Genomic DNA, 6,297 nt, shown 5'->3' with positions numbered 1-6,297 from the left:
ACCTGGAGGAGGTGCCAGTCTGCAGCGTATCCCCCCCCCATTACATTTATTTCTTTGTGTGTGTGTGAAGTGGGGGAGGTGATGTGTGTGCCACACGGGTGAGTTTGTAGAGGTCAGAGGCCAACTTGCAAGAGTTCTTTTTCCTCTTCCATTATGTGAAACCCAGGGATCAAATTCAGGTCTCCAGGCTTAGCCATAAGGCCCTTTACCCGCTGAGCCCTCTCATTGGCCCTCCCCTGCAGCTCTCTCAATGAGTAAGAGAAAAGAAATGGATGCCACATGACAACAGCGAGCATCGAGTTACCCACGTTGTGGGAACAAACCTGTGGACACCGAGTGCTTTAAGACCGAGATGTGGTTTGAATTCTATCACAGGCACAAAGGGCTATAGCACCGGATGTGCAATTTGCAGAAATCGGTGCAAAAAGAGCACACAGGGCCCCTTGTTGAAAAATGACTATGTCAAGATGACCACAGCAGTACTTTAGACGGAGCACCGGGACTTTCTTAGTGCGTGTCACTAAAAAATATGTCACACCCATGAAGCCAGCCTCGGTGACAAGACCTGCAAAGAAGGCTCCATGCGATGGGAAAGGGCTTCTCCTGCCACATCCAGGGCATCCATGCTTAGGGAAAATGCCGAGGAGGGTGAGTTTGGTGACCAGAGTGGTTTTTCTGGGGGAGTGGGTGGGACCAGCCAGGCTGCCATCGGAGCAGAAGAACTGACTGTTCCCCACAGACTCTGGCCTAGAAAAAAAAAAAGCCTGCAGCTGTATCTACAGCCCCTGTTGTTTGCTGTGGTGTGTTACAACACAGCCTGGCAGCCTCCCGGGCTTTTCTTCCTCCTGGAAGAGGCTCCTCTCAGAACACGTGACAAGCCGACACAACCCTGCAGACTGGCCCACACTGCCCCTCGCTGTTCACTCAGCTCCTCAGCAGTTCCAGGGCTGCATGCTTTGTTAACTCCGGGCTGTCCTGTCCCACCTTCGGGCCGAGTCCGTTCCTTATCCATCTCAGAAGAGTGGGTTCTATGAGACCTCTTCAATGAAGCCCCTCCCCTGCCTCTCACAGGGGCACAGACTCTTCCCTGGAGAGAGCACCCCACTCTTCTATGTAGACACGCACCACGAGCCCTGGAACATTACTCAAGTGTGGATGTCCCTGTCTGCTAGCTCGGAGCCTTTGCGGGCTGGCACGGTGCCTTCTCACCTCCATGCGCTCTCCTCCACACAGGGCACACTTCTTGTTCTCTGTGGGCAGAGCAGACGCAGAAGCAGCTGGCATTAGTGAGCAGTGCTATCCACATCACGGTGATGAATTCACGTAAACAGCCAGTGGCCCTCCCTGGAGGCTGGAACGGGGGAAGCTTCCAATTATTGGGAAAACTCAAGTGACTAAGACAGGACCCCTGCCCAAGAGGAGGGTCCTAGGTCAGTTTTGTCTTTTCTGAAGACAGGAAAAGAATGACCATTCTATCACCCAGCATGGTGACATAAAGAATGTCTTCCAAAATTCTAAGTATGACTATGCAGAAGAAACAAAAATAACTAAAATAAAAGCAGACACGGAGCCAGAAACCACGGATTTTCACGTGTCTATGAGACATTTCCATAGGCAATTGAGACTTTTGATTTCTCTTCAGAGCAAGCCAGAGAGAGAGAGAGAGAGAGAGAGAGAGAGAGAGAGAGAGAGAGAGCACTCAGTGGCTGCTCTCCCAGAGGATCTGGGTGCCAACGGCAGCACCCACATGGCAGCTCACAACTCCAGTCCCAGGAGACCAGACGCCCTCTTCTGGCCCCTGCTGGGCACTGCACACACACAGTGCACAGCCATACATTCAGATGAGACACTACAACATTCATTTAAAAAAATTGAAAAAAGGAACAGTTCACGCTCAAGTCCCCAGGCCCAGCTCCTGCATGTCCAAGGGAGTCACCCAGGGTTGGCCACGTGGTTGGGGAGGGGAGCCCACCCTTCGGGCTCCTTCCCGTCCCCTTCACCTGGGCGACTGTGTTGGACAGGGCAGAGGCCCAGAGGGAGAGCGTGGAGCTAGGTGCTAACCTGGGGGCTTCCCAGTCTCTAAGGAGCATCCTGGAGTCCATGAGGTTGTTTCCTGGGGTCAGCATGGCCTGATCCCTCCGGCCTCGCGAAGGGCGGGCTGGGTGGACAGACAGGCAGGGCAGGCTTAGCAGGAGTGCGTCTGGAGGCCAAGGACGACGCCAAGAGGTGTCAGTCAGCTTCCTCCATCCCTCCTCTCCGGCCCCCACAAAGGGCAAGGGCCAGACACGTGGGCTGCGGCGGAGAGGCGGGGAGGCACCCGAAGGGGGCGGAGCCTCATTTGCATAGACCGTGCGCGGCCACCAATGGGGACAGGCGGAGCCACAGCCCGCGCGCCTTTTGGGGGCGGATTGACAGCTCCGCGGGCCTATGGGAGGCGGGTCCTGCGGCCGGTGGGGGCGGGACGACGGCGGGCGCTGCCCGGCGCACTAGCCGGCTCGCGGGCGCTGCCAGTCTCCGGCGGCGGTGTCCGGCGCGCGGCTGAGCGACTGGAGCGTGCGGGCGGGCGAGCGAGCTAGCGGACGGGCGGGCGGCCTGCTGGGCGGGCTGAGAGGCTGAGCGGCGGCGCGCGCCGCGGAGAGACGCGGAGCCCGAGACGCGGCGGCGGCGGCGGCGACAGGTACGGGCGCCATGGCCGCGGGGATGGAACGCGCGCGCGCGCGCGGTGGACCCGGGAATCGGCCCGGCGCTGGCGGTCCCGCCTCCGCCATCCCTCACGCGTCTTTCCCCGGGGTGGCGTGGACGGGGCGTGCGGCAGACTGGGGCCACGCGTGGGAGGCGGAGCGGCCGCGCCTCCGGTTAGCGATCTCTCAGCGCGGCGCCGGCTCGCTCGCCCGCGCGGCTTTTGTTTCCCGCGCAGCCTGTGCACAGGTCCAGGAGCCCCGTGTCGCCACGCCACGCCGCCGCCGGGCGCGGAGGAAACTTGGCCTTCCGGAGCCCCGAGAGCCCGCACGCGCGCGCGGATAACGGAGCGCTCCGCCGTGTCCGCCTGGCCGTGCGATGGGCGTGCCGCCCGGGCGCCGCCCTCACCTGCCATTCCCGGGCCGGCTCGGTGCCGGCGGGCAGGTGACCCGCGGGCTCGGAAGTGGACACAGGAGGGAAAGCCAATTAAAAGTTGCTTTAGGGGCCTCCGAGGTGGCTGAGCGGGGACAGGCGCTTGTCACCAAATCTGACGACCGGAGTTCAATCCCCGGAACCGACTCGCGAGAGTTGTCCTCTGACCTGCACGTGTACACACACACGCTCACACTCACTCTCTCTAAATATGTAAGTTGTTTTAGGAGCCTCCATTCCATTCCCTTCAGCCCTGGGACATCACAGTCTGGGCGTTAGCCCGTGACTCGGAACCCAGCCTTTGGTGCGCGCGCGTATGAAGCTAAGGGAGCACACTACATTATGATCATCTTCATCATCCTCTTCGCCGTGGGTGAGCCAGGTTGGAGCGCCTGCGCCTCGGGTTTTGAATAATGGGCTTCTGCGGCGGTGGCGAAAGCTTTGGAAGGTACAGATCGTAAGCAGAGCGTGCAGGGCTCGGGACAGTGTGTTCCGCGCTTGGCCGCCTTTCAGTCAATTCTGCAGGCAGCAATTGGGAGCTGGTGGTTTGGGGATTTTTTTTTCCAGCGGACTGAGGTTGAGCGTTGAATGGGCACTTTCTTTGCCTTTCCTAGGGGTAGGAGAGAGTTTATTTTCATTGTCTTTCCATTTTCTTAGGGTAGAGGACAAGGGAAAAGTTAAGGTGAATTTGGGTTAAGAATTTTGTCCCTTCTTTTCCGCTCTTGCTGTTAGTGTTTGTTGTTATTATTACTATAGAATTGTAGTAGCTCCTTCTCTTGTGTGAATCAATTCAAGAAGTAACTGAAACGATCCTATCCTGGTGAGACATTCTTGCTCCGTCGTACTTTCCCTTAACTGTTTTCTGGTAGCTTCTCTCCCAGCCGTCCGGTATGCGCCGACAGGCTTCTAAGAGCTTTCACTTTGCGGATCCTACAGAAATGGCATATTTTAGCTATTTTTAAATGGGAAGGTTAATAACATTCATGATTTGTTAGAAACACGTGGTTTAGTTCTCCCCCTTGGACTCTAATGTGTCCTGTGTGGAACTGCGGTGGGTATGATCTGTACTTAGAGGAGTTGAACTCAGAGCAGTTAGTCTTCACCTGATCACACTAATTAAGAGTGGCCATTGTATTCATCTAGCTAGTTTGAGTTAGCTATTAGTTGGAACCACTCGAGATTATTTTAAATTAATGTAGGAATGTTACTTTTAAATTGTTTTAAAACAGCAAGTTTATACATTAATGAGGTTTTTGTCATTCCAACATTTTTTAAAAGTTTGCTTCTCGGTATTTACTTTTCAGTTATGTGACATGGAGTGGATTTATTTTTCTTCTCTTTTAAATTTTCATTTATGTATTTGTTTATTTATCTGTCTGCTGTCAGTGTTGGTGTGACCATGCTGGCACAGGCGTGGCTGTCAGAGGACGACTGAGTTGTTTCTCTCCTTCCACGATGTGGGTCCTGGACTTCACATTCAGGTGGTCTCCTCAGCAACCCCACCAGCCTAAGACATAATTTAACTCACTTCAGCATGAAAAACCTACGGTTTTGGATTAGGCAAGTCAGTGGATTTTGAAATTCTTCCTTGTTCTTGGATTGGGAAAGAATGCATTCTGTGTTGTTAGTCCTAAGGCGTTTCAGTTGAGAGTGAACCAGCGTACCCCGTGGTGCCGAGAGGTTCAGTCTGCCTAAAGTTCCTCATGGTTCCTGAAGGCAGATTAAGTGGCTCTTCGCCATGTAGAATGGGCTGCTTTAAAAAGGGGGCTTTCTTTGTTTTAGATGACTTAATTCCCCTTTGGTGTTTCACTACACGAAGTTGGAGGGTTTATAATCCTGTGTCTTATGATGCTGCTTATATGTACCAAATACCATAAGTCACATTAATTAATTTTTTTAATTTGTTTATGCTTATGGGTCTTTTATCTGTATGTCAGTATGCTATTTGCATGCTTGGCACTGGCAGCATCAGAGGCCAGGAGAGGGCTCTGAAGGTCAGGAGCTGAAGTGTGGGTGCCCTGGAAGGGCAGCCGGGACCTTCTCCCTGCCCTTCAGGGCTTATTTCATCTAGTTACACAAAGCCATGACTGGCGTGTGCTTGAACTAGAAAAGTGCTTTTTGATGCCCATTTGTCAGGTATTTTAATTACTGATTTTTGTTTACTTTGTCTTATTTGTGGTAGACCAGATCACAGAATTATCAACCACATTTCACTTTCAAAATTAGTGCACAAGTTGTTTCTCACATCTAGACACACACACAATATTAGGCTGTTTATTAGGCAGTTACCTTCAAGTGTAGCTCCTTTTGAGTCTGGATATTGCTGGTAAGTTTCTTTTCTCCTTCTTCCCTCACCTCCCTCCTTCCCTCCTTTTTCTCTCCTAGGCTTGAACTCACTCCTTGTGCATACTAGGCAGATGCTGTGCTCTTAAGCGAATACTATAACAGACATTAAGAACATGCTCTAAACGCCTTTAACATTTCCGTGATTTCCAAAGAAGATTCTGTTGTGCATATTTTGACACTCTGTAATTAATGCACACGGAACCATTATCTCCATTTTGTCATGCTCGAGCTTTTCAGCTTAACCAGGAACTAGACTTTTTCCCATTATTTTATATTTCTGAAATTCTCTGCAGTATATTTTAATGCTTTTTAATTTTTTTAATTTTTATTTTTTATCTTTGCTGTCCTGGGATTCAGCCCAGGGTCTTATGGGTGCTAGACAAACGATCTACCATTGAGCTCTTTGGTGCATGTTAAAGTTCTGACATACGTGCTGCCTCAGATGTTTCAAACATTAAACTTCATGCATCGAAGACCGGGTGGATGATATGGAAGTCCTGTATCTGTTGTCTTAAAACAAGGACTGCCTATGTGTGCGCTTACTTGCGAATAATGATTACTTTGTATAAAAGCCAGTTCTGTAAGGGGGACAGGCTGGAAGAATTTGTTAGAGAATGTAGTAGATTATTAAGGATATTATAGTAGTATTTAGAGCACTAAAATCCCACTATTCAGAATCATTTGTCCGTCATAGTTTGGTAAGAGAATTTGACTTGTGCTATAGGGGTACATGTCCTTTTACTCCCAGCATCCAGGATGCAGAGGCAGCCAGATCCTCACACGGAGTTCCAGGCCATATGTAATAGGACTGCAGGAAGCCCTGCTACAAACAATACCATG

At 51.7% G+C, this 6,297-nt stretch overlaps 1 protein-coding gene across 2 annotated transcripts in view; it reads left to right on the top strand.

Moving 5' to 3' along the window:
• The first annotated feature begins 2,557 nt into the window (after window positions 1-2,557).
• Window positions 2,558-6,297, top strand: part of Fkbp5 (FKBP prolyl isomerase 5) — an 83,858-nt gene continuing 80,118 nt past the window's right edge. Inside the window, exon 1 of one of the 2 annotated variants that reach the window (XM_075979701.1) lies at window positions 2,558-2,677. The gene's annotated coding sequence lies outside the window, so the exon portion shown is untranslated. Of the gene's footprint in view, window positions 2,678-3,304; window positions 3,325-6,297 lie in introns of those variants that run through there. The other variant, XM_075979702.1, reaches the window with a different exon arrangement.

Source organism: Microtus pennsylvanicus, chromosome 7 (genome assembly GCF_037038515.1).
Source record: "Microtus pennsylvanicus isolate mMicPen1 chromosome 7, mMicPen1.hap1, whole genome shotgun sequence".
NCBI classification, from domain to species: Eukaryota; Metazoa; Chordata; class Mammalia; order Rodentia; family Cricetidae; genus Microtus; species Microtus pennsylvanicus.
This window is presented reverse-complemented; position numbering and strand designations above follow the sequence as displayed.